The sequence below is a fragment of the Aquarana catesbeiana genome, linkage group LG02 (genome assembly GCF_042186555.1).
Source record: "Aquarana catesbeiana isolate 2022-GZ linkage group LG02, ASM4218655v1, whole genome shotgun sequence".
NCBI classification, from domain to species: domain Eukaryota; kingdom Metazoa; phylum Chordata; class Amphibia; order Anura; family Ranidae; genus Aquarana; species Aquarana catesbeiana.
In genome coordinates, this window is record NC_133325.1 from 608,441,327 (window position 1) to 608,457,112 (window position 15,786).

Below are 15,786 nucleotides of genomic sequence, written 5' to 3' on the forward strand. Positions count from 1 at the left end.
AGGGAAATCTTTCAATAAATACACCTGTTGCAAGGACAACTATCTAAACCAATGGGGGGACGGGGTCTCCAAATTTCTGAACAAAGGGTCAGTGTACTGTTTTTGAGACTTGGGGGGGCTGGGCTGTGACCAATTGGAGTAGAAAATGTCCTGGCATCAGTGATAGAAAACAATACTGCATTTTTAATATTAGAGGGAGGAATAGTGCACCATTGTTGGTGTCAGTATAGGAATCATTGCCCTATTGTTGGTGTCAGTGGAAGGAATACTACCTTGTATCAGTGGTAGGAATAGTGACCCAAGGGCCAGATAAAAGTATGCAATGGACCACAGTTTGGAGATCACAGATCTAAACTGTCTCATTTGAGAGATATTTTCTTTTACTTCCTGTTATGACTCTGAGACAGGAACTGAAGGGAAATCTTCGGGGGACAGACAGCAATAAATATAATAATATAATACTAACTACCTTAGATGTATTTCAACTCTTTCCTTCTTTCTCTAAAACTAAAGGAGTAACAGGACTAGTAGTTCATTCTTCACACTACATTATGATGGTCTGTAACATTTGTGTGTATGTAAACATGAATTAGTATAGGTCTATACCCCTGCCTATTTTTCTAGCCAACCGGTAAGGTTGCTGGTTGAAGTTTTACCAAAAAAGCCCAACTTATCCCTTTAAAACAAATCATATAACTCAACCCTGACATTTACCTGTGAGTGTGTATTACATGTAGATTATGGTATCTTATGAAAAATACATGTGATTGGCAAACCACACATTTTTTAAATAATGAGAGAAAATCAAGATTGTGCCATATTTCCAAGAGGACTCTACATCTCATGCTGCACCTTGTTTCTACCAACTCCCATTTGCCTTCACTAGCAAAACAGGGTTGTTGATAACAGGCACCTGAACACTGCACCTCCCGAGACACTTCTGAAGTGGTTTTCAGCAATTATACCTTCTCACTCAGAAAAACACTCCCAGCGCTATCATTACAAACAGAGCTGTACTTCCATAAGGAAATCTCGTCCCCTAGGAAACCAATAACATCAGTGCTGTTTCCAACTGTAAATGAACAGTGTTTTTGTTTAAAGGAACTTTGTCATGAAGCAAAACACCAGTCTGAGAAAGCACGGATGGATGTAGCAATTCCCAGTTCCACTTGGTGGCCTGGGATCTACTATACAGGAACCAAGTGTAGGGATAGCTGCTTTTATCAAATTTTATCACATGTGTTTTTCTTTGGTAAAGTACAGGTGTAAAGCAACTCAGCTTTCCCATTCCTCTCTATAGGGCTTGTAGTCACCCTTGCTGTAGTACAGGTGCCAGGGGGAAATCCAAATATATACACTTTCCAGAACAGAGAAAATCCAGAAAAAAAATGAGTCCATACTGACTACGAGGTCTGTCTTTTTGGCATAATAAATATAAAGGTGTTTTGGGGAACCCCTTTAGGCACATTTAGTCTAAACGCACGCAAGCACTTTAAATAGTCCTTCAAAACAGTCACAAATCTCTTAGAGGGAAATTGTACCCTTGCAATCAGAACAAGTTCTTGGCAGAAAACAGAGGCTTTTTAAGCCCAACTCCTCGAATTAGACAAAATGTACTCTTGCATTGGGACCCCATACCACAAGGCTTAACTGCTCATTATGTCTAGGGGTTCAAGAATAAGGAGTAAATCCCACTGTATTCCCTGCTCCCTGAATCCCAGGAGCTAGGTCCATTACTGTTGTCTCTCTAAGGTGCTCCCAACCATGGTCACACTCTTCGACATTCAATACAATTCAATAGCCTTGCATTGTACATGATGATGCCAAGGGTCCACTCACAGCCTGGAGCATCAAAGCCTGCTGGGTCAGGGATAAGGTAAGTAATGTAGCCTCTTCAGCTCTTCAGCTCCCCCAAGAGATACCAAGCATTTAACCCTTGTAGTGCAGGAAGCTCCTACTACAATAGCAAATTTGGCTATTTCCTGGAGTTGGGCTTCAAATACCTTTCATCTATTGCAATAAATCCCTAATAATCTTTGATATTACTGTGCTATACTGAACAATGTCACAGTATCCAACATTGCTATTAAGTGCCTAGTACCAAGACACTTCTTGGACCAGCCTCATCAAATGCATGGGGACAGAATAAAAAGTAGATGGCACCAGAAAAAAATACAAGCAATGCATTAAAGCCCTCTACCCCAGTATTGCATTTTATTATCAATTATCCCAATACAATTGTTTTCTATCAACTCAAAGCTTGCTTAATGAGAACGAAAAACGAAGCAAGGCTACTTAACACAGTACATTTAAACATATCCTACTTTAACTTTAAAAGCTGTTGCTGTCAGAAACATTTCAGGGTCCACATCTGCTCCTGAATCAGGAAATGGACCAGGGGCACAAATAAAATGTCTTTTCAAGTATTGATTTCTGCTCTCTATTTCATGTCAGCTTCCGAGATTCCAGGCAGAGCAAGGCATGAAAGGGTAATGAGTTTCTGAACACACAGTGTAATGGTGTACACTGCATCAAAGCTTTCAGCAGTTGCCTGGATGCAGCTTCCCAGCAGTACTAAACAACTTAAATATAATTAGCTGGAAGCCCCATAGGCTACATTTCCCCACTGGAACACTTACACTAATCCATTTATCAGACTGACAGATGATGGAATCACTAGTAATAGGGGTCCCATTCCATTTGTATTTTACAGTCAAAATGTCACGTCCCTGTTTGTACTATATTTATTAAATACATTTGCATTGTTAGAGGCTGCAATGAGAGAAAAGCTTAAACCTTAATATTAGGAGGATAAAGAGAACCCTGTGGAGATCTCTGACCACAGGCTAACAATTTGAAACTTTTTATTGATTGAAAATGTTAGAAAATAGTTACAATTACATAATATTTTTTAAAAGCTTGACTGTGAAGACTAGAATATATAATACTGTTACTGTGTGAGTTTATGTTAAGGGAATCAAAAACAAAGAATTATCCATGACTTTAATTTGTATTTAAAGCCTAGGCTTAGGTAATTGTTGTATTTGTTCAACACAAGGGCAGTTACTTACATTTGATGAGAAGTGTCCCTTTTGCCGGTCCTACCCCCTGTCACATGCACCCGTCAACAGTGCCAACTATGCTTGCCCTTTCCTCTCCCTTCTTCATTCATAGAAGCTGTACTATAACTTCAATCAAACAAAGTGTTTTATGGGATTGATTTACTCAAGGCAAATATGCTGTTCACTTTGCTAGCGAAGTTGCACTCTGCAAGGGAATTCTCCCCAGAAGCTTATTGAATGTGGTCAATCTTCACTTTGCAGAGAATACCCAATTACTTACAAGGAAAATAAAAAACATTTTTTCTTGCATGTGATTGGGTGATGGAAGTCAGCAGAGCTTCACTTCATTCACTAAGCTTCCCCTGTGTATCTGCAATGTGAGCGCATTGCAAGTGAACAGTCAGTTTGCCTTTAGTAAATCAACCCCTTTGAATGGAGGATGAAAAGATGAATTAATTTTCTATTACAAGGTGACAACTCTGCTCAGCAGTGAAAGCCCATAAAAGCATTGTACTCTGTGAATAGGGTAGGCTTAAAGTGATTGTAAAGTCTATTTTTTTTTTCTATAAAAATAATAAACATGTTATACTTATCTCCTCTGTGCAGTGGATTTGCAGAGAGCAGTCCGGATTCTCCTTTTCTCGGGTGCCTCCTCTGCGCTCCTGGCCATTCCCTCCTGTTGAGTGCCCCCCACAGCAAGCTGCTTGCTATGGGGGCACCCGAGCCAAGTCACAGCTCCCTGTGTCCATTCAGACACGGAGCCGTGGCCCGGACCCACCCCCTCTCCTGATTGGCTAGTTGACTTTGATTGACAGCAGCATGAGTCAATCGCGCCGCTGCTGTGCCCCAGCAAATTTGGAGGGAGAGTCTCGGACGGCCGAGACACTCATGGACATTGCTGGACAGAGATGGGGCTCAGGTAAGTAATAGGGGGGGCTGAGGGGGACTGCTGCACACAGAAGGCTTTTTATCTTAAAGAATAGAATGCATTAAGATTAAAAAGTTCTGACTTTGCAACCCCTTTAACCACCTTAATACCAGGCACTTACACCCCCTTCCTGCCCAGGCCATTTTTCAGCTTTCAGCGCTGTCACACTTTGAATGATAATTGCGTGGTCATGCTACACTGTAACCATGTGAAAAAATTATCATTTTCTTCACACAAATAGAGCTTTCTTTTGGTGGTATTTAATCACTCCTGGGTTTTTATTTTTTCCTAAAAAAAAAAAAGACCAAAACTTTTGAAAAAAAAAGTTTTTCTTAGTTTCTGTCAGTAAATTTTGTAAATAAGTAATTTTTCTCCTTCACTAATGGGCGCTGATGAGGCAGCACTAATGGGCACTGATAGGCTTCACTGATGGGCACTGATGAGGTGGCACTTATGGGCACTGATTAGGTGGCACTGATGATGTAGCACTGATGAGCCACTGATGGGTGGCACTGGTGGGCACTGGGCACAGATAGGCGGCGCTGGGGGGCACAGATAGGCGGCACTGTTGGGTACAGATAGGCGGTACTGGTGGGCACGGATAGGCGGCACAGATAGGCGGTACTGATGTGCAGCACTGATGGGTACTGAAGGGCATTTATGGGTGTCATTAATGAACAGCAGTGAAGAGCATTGATAAGCAGCAGTGATGGCGATTAATGGGCAGCACTGATTGGCATCCCTAATGGCCACTGATTGCTGGCACTTGTGGGCACTGATTGCTGGCACTTGTGGGCACTGATTGCTGGCACTTGTGGGCACAGATTGGTGGCAATTGTGGGTACTGGTTGGCACTGATTGCTGGCAGTGGTGGGCACACAGTTCTGGCACCGGAGGCACTTAATTGTAATCAGGGAACTGATGATCAGCGCCCTGATTACATCCCTAGATGTCTCTGTGAGGAGATGCCATTGATCGGCTCTCCTCTCCTCACACTCTATCAGTGTGAGGTGAGGAGCGCTGATTACCGGCATCTCCTTGTGTACATGTGACCGGCTGTGCTTGGACACAGCCGATCACATGGTTAAAGAGCTGCGGCCACGACTCTTTACACATATCGGGGTCACACAAGAGCAGTCGTTCTGGGCGGCCGTCATATGACGGCCGCCCAGAATGAGAGCCACGCCGCCCAGCCGTCATTTGATGGCCAGCGGGCAGGAAGAGGTTAAACAGACATGTTATTTTACATGGACTTACACTGACCATAGATGGATCAAAATTTGGCCTCTTCAGTAGGGACTAGCCAAATTTCAATCCATCTATGGTTATTGTTGTTTGAGAAGAGTCTACCTAATGATCAGCTCCTCTGGAATGGAAATGTTGGAAATTTTGTATTCAGTCAGAGCATGAAGCCAATCGGCTGCAGTGCTGATCAGTGTATTCTGACAGTGCTGTTAAAATACAATAACACGGTGGGGAGGATTCCTCCATCCATCTTGAAGTCATTCATTTTTGTTTTGATCAGCTGGCTGGCTGGTAGGAAATGAATCATCCATGGCCAGCTTTAAGTAAGTAAAAAATTAAAACTTTTTAAGCAGTTACTGCAGCAGTTTTGTTTTTCTTTTGGAAAAAATGTGTTTACTTTATAATAGTTAGTAGTCTTTTTTGCTGAAAACATTTAGGAAAATGAATATGTAAAAAAGAGTCCGCATTGCTGATCCCTTGAAATCATTTTATTATTTTATATTTATTATTTTATTTGCAGTAGTTAATGGGGGTAAAACATTCTCCATTTATAAAATGTATTCTATACTTCACTGTGGTGTTTATTTTTTTACTGTGTGGTTAATAGACGGGTAAGTGGTCCAGTTTGCTAATGGAACAAATTGTTAGAAAACTGTACTTTTATGGGCTGTACACATGATAGGATTTTCCGACAACAAATGTTGGATGTGAACTTGTTGTCGGAAAGTCCGACCGTGTGTATGCTCCATAGAGCGTGTGTACACAATTCCGACACACAAAAGTCCACGCATGCTCGGAATCAAGCAGAAGAGCCGCACTGACTATTGAACTTCATTTTTCTTGGCTCGTCATATGTGTTGTACGTCACCGCGTTCTTGACGTTTGGAATTTCCGACAACATTTGTGTGACCGTGTGTATGCAAGACAAGTTTGAGCCAACATCCTTCGGAAAAAAATACACGGTTTTGTTGTCGGAAAATCCAATCTTGTGTACATAACATAATTCTAAATACTAGCTCTTTGGGCAATCAACCCCATTACTGCTTTTTTAATTTAATTTAATTTTATTTTTTGCTTTTGTTTATTTTTTTGGAGGACATTTGTCCTTCTTTTGAGCTTGGTATTTTGGGTCTTTCATTTTTTATTTATTTTTTTTGCTGCATGACTTCCCCTTAAAAAGTAAAATTTGTTTCAAGGGTGACATTTCTTGTATGAGCTGTTTTCTAATTTTTACTCTATGTGGACATGGTCTTTTCGAGTTTGGGTTGCCCAAAGAAGAGGATTCACTTGTTAACATTGGTTCTTGGAGTTGCCTTAAGTTTACAGCATGCTGCTGCATTCTTTGAAAGAAAAAAAAAACTAAGTGCAAAAACAGTGTGCACCTAAACCATCTCACATTCACCAAACACCTAAGTTAGACATGTACCAGTTACCAGCTGTATAATTTTCCATTGCTGTATTCTCTGCAGTATCTTAACCACTTAAGGATCGAGCCTCTTTCTGAGATTTATTGTTTACAAGTTAAAAACTGTTTTTTTTGCTAGAAAATTACTTAGAACCCCCAAACATTATACATTTTTTTTCTAACACCCTAGAGAATAAAATGGCGGTCATTGCAATACTTTCTGTCACAACGTATTTGCGCAGCAGTCTTACAAGCACACGTTTTTTGGAAAAAGTACAGTTTTGTTAATTAAAAGACAACAGTAACGTTAGCCCAATTTTTTTTTATATTGTGAAAGATAATGTTACACCGAGTAAATACCCAACATGTCATGCTTCAAAACTGCGCCCGCTCGTGGAATGGCAACAAAATTTTACCCTTAAAAAATCTCCATAGGTGACGTTTAAAAAATTCTACAGGTTGTATGTTTTGAGTTACAGAGGAGGTCTAGGGCTAGAATTATTGCTCTCACTCTACCGATTGTGGCGATACCTCACATGTGTGGTTTGAACACTGTTTTCATATGGGGGCGCTACTCACGTATGCATTAGCTTCTGCACGTGAGCTTGTTGGGACGGGGCGCATTTAAAAATTTTTTTTTCTTATTTATTTTACCTTTTATTTTTTATTTTTACACTGTTATTTAAAAAAAAAAAATAGTGTCACTTTTATTCCTATTACAAATAAACAATTACAATTATTACAATTAAATATGAGATCTGGGGTCAAAAAGACCTCAGATTTCATATTTACACTAAAATGCAATACAAAAAAAAATGTAATTTAAAAAAATACAAAAAAAAAATGTCCCTTTAAGAGCTATGGGCGGAAGTGACGTTTTGACGTCGTTTCTGCCCTGCAATGATATGGAGACAGGTGGGGGCCATCTTCCCCCCACTCGTCTCCATGTGAGGCTAGGGAAGAATCCAATCGCCTCTATCGCTGCCATGGTCTACGCGGGGAATCCGCTGCAGAGACCACTTTTATCATGAAGCGGACCGCCTGTTGAAAAAGAGGATAATGGGGTTATGACAGCTAGCTGCTGCCATAACAACGATACTCCTCTTCAAAGTACTGACGTATAACGCCGCTGGGTGGTCCGGAAGTGGTTAATTCTTGTGGTATTGTCTGAGCCTGTGCTATTTGTCTATAGTACATTTGAGTCTAGCCTTGCTATCTAAAAATGTCCTGCTGTTGGCCAACAATGTTTGCAACAATAGGCGTTTTTTACATAGTGAAAATCTTCATAAAAAAAGTTAACATGACAAAAAAACATGAAAAAGGTAACTGTGCACAAAAATGCTAAGGTGATAATTTTCACACATTACTGATGCTTAAATTATGTCCCTCCTTAAAGTGGTAGTAAACCGCGGCAGAGTTTCCGTCACAAAGGTTTGGCCCAGAATGCTGGACCTTCAGAGCGCATGCTCCGGTGACCTCACCGGCTGCATTCAGGGTGAATATCTCCTAAATGGTGCATTTTTAGGAGATGTTCATTTAACCTACTGTACAGGTAAGCCTTATTATAGGCTTACCTGTAGGTAAAAATCACAAAGATACTGTTTAGGGGTAAAGGAAAGGGGCTTGTAAAAATAATTTTTGAGCCTAATATCATACATGAAGAATTCCAACAAATCTGAGGCTATATTACCTGCATAAGAGGTTCTTTGAAAAAGGACAGAATCTTTTAATATAAAATGGGGTTTATGGAAATATGGTTAAAACGGCATTTCCCTTTAGGGAAAGATTATATGCCTGTACATTAGAATTGAAATATATATTTTGCTTTGCTGTTACTACTATAAATGAACAGTTTGGAACAAAACGTGAACAGTGATTTGCAGAGAAATGCATTTTATTTTATGGATACCTTTTGTTATAGATGTGTTAGCTGCATGTAATATAAATAACCCTAATGACTGTAAAGCGGTAAATAGAGCATGAGTCATAGTCAACAGCATGTGAATTGCTAAAAAAAAAGGTTAATCGTTTGTTGTTTTTTTCTTCACAGGTTTTCTATATTTTTTTTATTGATGAAAAATGCCATTGTAGATCTAAGAGATTAAGGATCCACAGCTAAAACACAATTGATCTGAACAAACAAATGTGTTGGTTGGCCAGTAAGCATAATTTATGTACGTGTGGAAAAACAAAGTTTGCAGTATTTGCAGTGGAAATAAAAGCTTCATTTGATATGCGAATATCTATAAGAATTTGGCCCATTGATAAAAAATTGTTAGAACAGGGAAAATATAACATTTTATCTTATAAATATTATTATGACAGATACTATCTGGTACTATAGCACTATCAATTTAGGCAGCACTGTACACATACATCAGTCTCTGCACTCAAGGAGCTTATGATCAAAGGTTCCTAATACTCACATACTAGGGCCAATTTAGATAGAAGCCTAATTAACCTACCAGCATGTATTTGGAGTGTGGGTGGAAACCAACACAGGCACAGGGAGAACATGAAAACTCTCTGCAGGTAGCACCGTGGCTGGAATTCAGACCAACAACCCTAGTGTTGCTAGGTGCAAGCGCTAACCACTTAGCCATTGTGCTGCCCATTAACTGCCAAAGTATTGAGCGTTATGACAGGAGTAAATAGGGGGACATTTGTCAGAAACTTTTCACTGGCTTTTATATTTAACATTGCATTGTGGATAGCTTGGAAAGTAGATTGACCCTAGTATATCCGGCACCTCATCCCTATTAATTGGAAATAGTGGCAATAGGGTGATTGGGATTATGGCGGTGCCAAAGAGAAAATTTACAAAGTTATTTTAAAAAACATATTTTATTGAACCGTTTTTGTGTTTTGCTGTTTTATGTAATAAAATGTAATATTTTTCAAATATCTTTGTGAATTTTCTCTTTAATCCCAATCACCCTATTGCCAACATTGTATTGTATTTTTCCTGAGCTGAACTAAAAGGGGGATATATTTAGAATAAACAAAGTGCATGAGTGGCAATGATAACGTGGATCACACATTTTGTCATACCTCTGCGTGATTCATTGTTCTTTATAGACTACAAAGTCCTGTGTAGCAGTCCATCCCCTTTTTTTGTGAAATAGTTTACCACTGCCTGCTGCATGGATAACAGAGGATGATCACTGTGATGATGTGAGGTCATTAATAGGTAGGTAATAATTCATTATTTAGGGAAACATAAATCTTGGGCAACCACCTGAGGATGTTTTCACATTTTTGTAATCCCTTTGGTCAAAAACATATGATATTATGTGACACGCATTAATAATTTAGAACATCTAGTTGGATCTTTTCAGAAATGTAGGCTCAACTCATATAATGTCTGCTTTCTTTGTGCGTCCTGTGCACACTTCATGTGTTATCTTGACCTTCTTGGTCTTTATTTGTGGAGATGGAAGAGCAGGTGGGTTTGAGTAGTCTGGCAAAAGAAAACTGGGCAGGGCAATGGCACACATTTATCATTCTCACTGTCACTATTAGGCCTCATGCACATTGAACATTTTTACAGCTGTTGTTTTTGGCTTCAGGCTTTTTATTTCCATCCATCCAGTGGATCAGATCAGATTACAGATGGAAATGGACAAGCAGTCCATTTCCATCTGACTGTTCCATAGATAAGAGTGGGCTGTGCTGGTGTCTGCTCTGCATAGTGAAGCTAACGCAGACCTGTCATCTGCCTGCTTAGTGGGGAGCGGTGAACAGATTCCTTGCTGAGCAGGCAGATCTGCTTGGTGGAGTCCACCCCGTCTGCAAGGGGCCTTATAGCAGCAGTGCCAGAATTAAAATAAACTCCTGACCACTATAGTAGCTGGGAGTTTGGTTACACTTTTACTCCTGGTTGACGGGTTTCACATAGAAATGACTGGCTTTTATAGATTTTTGATTGAGCCGCAACCCTGCAACATGTGTCCTGAGCCTCCACACACATGCACATATGAATGCCAATGTAGGTGTACGAAAGCGATGGTTGAGCTACACATAGGTATCATTGCACACACCTAGGGCCATCATTAATGACTAACTCTAAACTGATGACCCGTAAAGCCTTTTAAATTGTCGCCCATTGGCCATTTTAATTAACATAGATTTTTGCTGTTTCACATATGCGCACAAGTTTGAAATTTTACATATTTGGTATCTATTTACTCAACGCTGCAACCTCATCTTTTCTATTTCACAAAAAATTGGAATTGTGTTTGTGTGCATTATAGCTAATTTGAGTGCACAGATTTGATAAATAGTAGCACAAATATACTAAAAGATTGTAATTACCACCATTTTGTTCTATAGGGCCTCTGCTTTCAGACAAATATAAAATGTTTTGGTTTTCAGCACATTTTAATGTAAAAAATATTGTATTTTAGTATGTGCGCGTAAAAAGAAAAAAGGGCTCTTGTAGTGAAAGGGTTAATCAGACCAATTCATGTTGTTCTTAACTTTGTATTGCCTATATTATTATTTACTCTTGTTTGCCACCCGACTTCTCTACTTGTGTATCTACTGAGAACATCTATTTTACTTTTCTTTTGCCATCCATTATCACTTTTACATGGATGGGCTCAAAAGAGTGATCTTTGCCCTGGTTAAATGATGTCTAAAATGGACACTAATATAGATTTTCAACAAGTTCACATGTTCAGGTCTGGCAAAGGTCTTGCAAAGTCTATCCATGAAGTCATTTTTAATGTAATTTTAAGGCTTTGTTTGTTTTTCCATTTTTAGATTTAGTATTTTCTCCTTGTGGCTATTAGTATTTAAGGCAATCTAATCAGCATCCTTGCTATATGACTGCAGGGCTAAAGTATAGGATAAGCCACCCAGAGACTAAATGCTTGACTTTTTTTGAGTTCCACCAGAAATGCTGCAGGGTATAAACACTGCCTGGCCCTTGGCAGCCGTGGCAGTGAAAACCTGATAATGTCTGTAATTATATTTTACATTTTGATCAGGAAAGTGAGGGAGCCGGGCAAATATATTTTTTCTCAACAACAGCACCATATAAGGCTGATAACAATCCTATTCATATTGTAAAAAAAACATATGAAGAAAAAAAAACAAAAACAAAACAAGAGGTTGCCAACAGCAAATAATGGACATGTGTTATGGACATGAAAACATTTAGATCCAGAAATATGGCTGTGATTTTCCTTAAAAAGCCAGATTTGGCTTTGCCCCTTTCTAGATCCAAATCATCCTAAAGACCAATATGAATGGGTGTCCAAGAAGAGAAACAAAACATTTTATATGTTAAAAGTAATATATATCTTGAGCTTCCTATGTATCTGAATCCATGGATCATTTCAACATGTGGATTTCACTCAGGCTGGGTTCACAATGCGTGCGGATGCGGATGCATTCTGTTCTCTGTTTCAGGCAGGAATCAGGCCCGAATTTTTGCCTGAATTTGGACCTGAAACAGAGCCAAAGAGGCACAGGGCCCTTGTGCAATGTACTTTGCGGCCTCCCCGGAGATGTGTGAGCTGGCTCCATTGAGAGCCGATCACAGTCCCCTGTCATGTGAATTGGATGCGGGGAAACTCGCATCCAATTCGCATTAGTTTAAACCCAGCCTAAAAGTATCCAGTGCTCGCATCTTTTTTTCATATTTTAAATTGCACAGATTATAGGCAAGTATACTTTAACCTCCCTGGTGGTATTCCCGAGTCTGGCTCGGGGTGGATTTTCAATACCAAAAACGGTTACCCCGAGCCAGACTCGGGATCGCATCACAGGATACATGTAGAGGTTACTTATCTTGTCCCCTGGATCCTGCAATGTCTCCCCGCTGTGATCTGAGAGCCGCAGTGTCTTGCTTAATTCACAGTGCCGAGCTCCTTTCCCTGTGAGCGTTGCGACGCACGGTGACGGAGTTCGGCGCCAAATTCAAAAAGTAAAAAACACAGTATAGATACAGTATACTGTAATCTTACAGATTACAGTATTGTATCAAATAATTACACATCCCCTTTGTTACTATTGGTTTGTCCAATGTCCTGCATGCAGTTTTATATTATAAACACTGTTCTTTCTGCCAGGAAACTGGAGATTGTCCATAGCAACCAAAAAATGTCTGTTTACGTCAAAAGTGCTTTTAGACCAGCTAGAAAACAGTGATAATAAATTAGAATCACTTGCAGAATTGAGCGATAGTGATTTGTGGGGAAAACCATCATCACACACTGAAAGTAACGAAAGCGACAATTCTGCAACTGAGCAAATTTCAGTGTTTTTGATTTGATTACATTATTGAATAATTTTTATTATCATTATATTATTTGTTATAATTATTTATAGTTATTTATTATATTATAATTTTTTATTTTGTTTTTTCATACCCGGGATGTCTACTAGACTCTTGTTTGGACAGATTTAAGTGAGTTATTTCTAAGAATTACAGGCCTACAATATAAAACGCCAAATTTCCGTGCAAAATAATTTTTACCGCTTTCAGCATCAAAAATCTGAAATAATCATACCGCCTGGGAGGTTAAAGAGATGTTACCACTTTCTCCTTGCAGGGGTACTGGCACCAAGTGCAATAGAGAAAGAAGTGCAAGGAAATGCAGGCCAGGTGAGTTTAATGCGGTTTGAGGGCCCCCTTTGCAGAGATGCTGTCACTATTCCCTGCATGAACAAGGTGGAATAGTCTCTTTAATATGGCTCCTAAAAGCATTCAGCATTCATCGTCCTTAAAATAGTTTTGCATTTCTACAATATTTAAACTTTGGTGATGAACCTAGCATTACTGGCAGAAAAAGAAAAGTATATAGGGGTAGGGGTTTTCTTCTAGGTAATAAAAACACATTGGGTGTTAAGGTTTTTAAGGCATTTTAAGAATTCTACAACTGCAAATAACATTCAATATAGGATTCCTCATATATGACCGCTGTCATCAAGGAAAGACATTTAGGGGCCAAAGTCTTAACCAACATCATACACATACCATCCAAAATAAAGAATACTTTTTTAAAGCAGGTGTTCTATATTTACTTAACACATTTCCTGAAAAATGGTTACCCAGGCTAAGAAAAAATGTGTTTTTGTGGAGGTAAACTCTGCATGGATTTATAAAAGGCCTTTTGATTTTACTCATGAAGATTTACAGCTGTGGATACAGTAAAAAATTGAGATGAGACATGTACACCATGCTGCTTTTCATCTGATAAATGATTCAAGATGTTTTGTCTGAATATTCCCCTGCATCATCACATAAGCCTACTGTGGTTATACAGAGGTCTTAGGTGAAAATGTATATGCCTATTCCAAAGGTGTAAAAAGTTCTATGGCTAGGCTTTTTAGATGAACTTTGCAGCTGAAACTTAGATTGTTACATTTAGATAAGCATGCTAAACATTAACTTAGGGGGTCCATCTAAAAAGGCAGCTACCCTGGAAAGAGGAATCTTGGGAGAATATTTTGTTTTAAAGGAAATTATCAAAATTGATTTGGGTGATGATGAACATGGTAGAGGAAGTGATGTTTGAGTAAGACGCTATTTATTTATTACAGCCATCTATATAGCACCAGAAATGTAAGCAATGCTTTATATACTGTACGTTTGCATCAATCCTTGCTCTCAAGGAGCTTACTATCTACTGTCCCTATTTCACGTGCATAACAAAATGCATACACACACTAGGACCAATTTAGACAGGATCCAATTAACCTACCAGCATGTATTTTGGAGTGTGTAAGGAAACTAGAGAATGTAGGGGAGGAAACTCATGTAAACAGAAGAAGAGCATGCAAACTCTGTGCAATGTCCTGGCTGGGATTCAAACGGAGAGCCCTAGTGCTGCAAAACAGAAGTGCAAGTTGTGTTGGTTGCTTTGAAATAAAAGGCAGTGGCCAAGTGTTAGAGATTGGCTGGATCTGTATAAGATGCTTCAGTATCATACACAGGTGTATGGATGCACCAGCTCTTCATAAAAACGGGGTATTGCCATCATAGCAAGAAAACACAAAGAATATATAATGTGACATATCTTCTATTCGTATGGTTTAAATTTCCTTATAAAAAGGAAATAAAAATCACTGTAACTGCATAGGCTTCCCTATGTGTGGTATATTTTGCTGAAATCTCTGTCAATGTTGCTGGACAGATCAGTTGACATTAAGGAAAAACTGGAAACTTTTGGCCTTGGGGGCAAGCACAGCCAACTAGGCCTTTCATGGTAGAGACAGATATCTATAGGCTAAGAAAATTGTACCATGCAATGTGCGCTATGGTACCATATTGAATAATAGGTGGATGTTCCTAAGGGCCATGGTCTATTGTGACACATATTTTCACATCTTTCAGCATCAACCTCTATGGCAACTTTTGGCATTCAAGCAAATGGCATGTCAGAGTTGCACAGGAAGTGATTCTGAAAGACTTCTCTATGCCAGGCACTGTGATAAGAGGTCTAAACAGGGAACAGGTAATTATATAATTTCCAATATTTGTCCCACTCTAATTAAAGCTTGCTTGGTCATATTTCTCTGGTGGGTCATGGGAGTGGTAAAGCTTGCTGTCAGCTGATGTCACAGCGCCACTCTAGTCTCTCGATGTATACTGACAATACTGTCAGGATCCACTCAGAAACCTAACTGGCAGCTGGCTCAGCTTCTCATAGTGTTGCTAAGAGCCTGAGCCAGCCTTTCCCAACCCCTCCACAGCCCAGCAGTCCAGTGAGCGCTGAAGGGGCAGAGCAGAAAACCAGTGACTGACAGCCACTGCTCTCTGCTCAGTTAAGACTGAGGACTGAGTGATCAGCTGTCATGTGATCGCTCAGTTCTCGGGATTAGAGTTGGGGGGGGGATGACAGCTGCAGCATAATATCAATGCAGAGGAGGAAAGCAGCAATGCGGAGGAGCTGTAGCCATAAAGGTGAGTGTGTATTTTTTTTTATTCCTGCACTTCTCCTCTAAAGGCTAAATGGTGAAGTATCTCCACTCAGGACCCCCAACCCAACATATTTTATTAGTTTTGTCCCAGAGGGCAAATCTCTCCCTCTTCCCTAGCCAAACCACCCTTGGCTGACATGAAAGTGCAGAGAAAAATTAGATGTGTGTATGCTGTCGTTAGATATATGTAGTTTTTCACTGCTTTCTAACACAGT

At 39.6% G+C, this 15,786-nt stretch overlaps 1 protein-coding gene across 1 annotated transcript in view; it reads right to left on the reverse strand.

Annotated features, from left to right (window-relative positions):
• TBL1X (transducin beta like 1 X-linked) overlaps window positions 1-15,786 on the reverse strand; it is a gene marked incomplete in the record, with an annotated part of 495,828 nt that overhangs the window by 220,295 nt on the left and 259,747 nt on the right.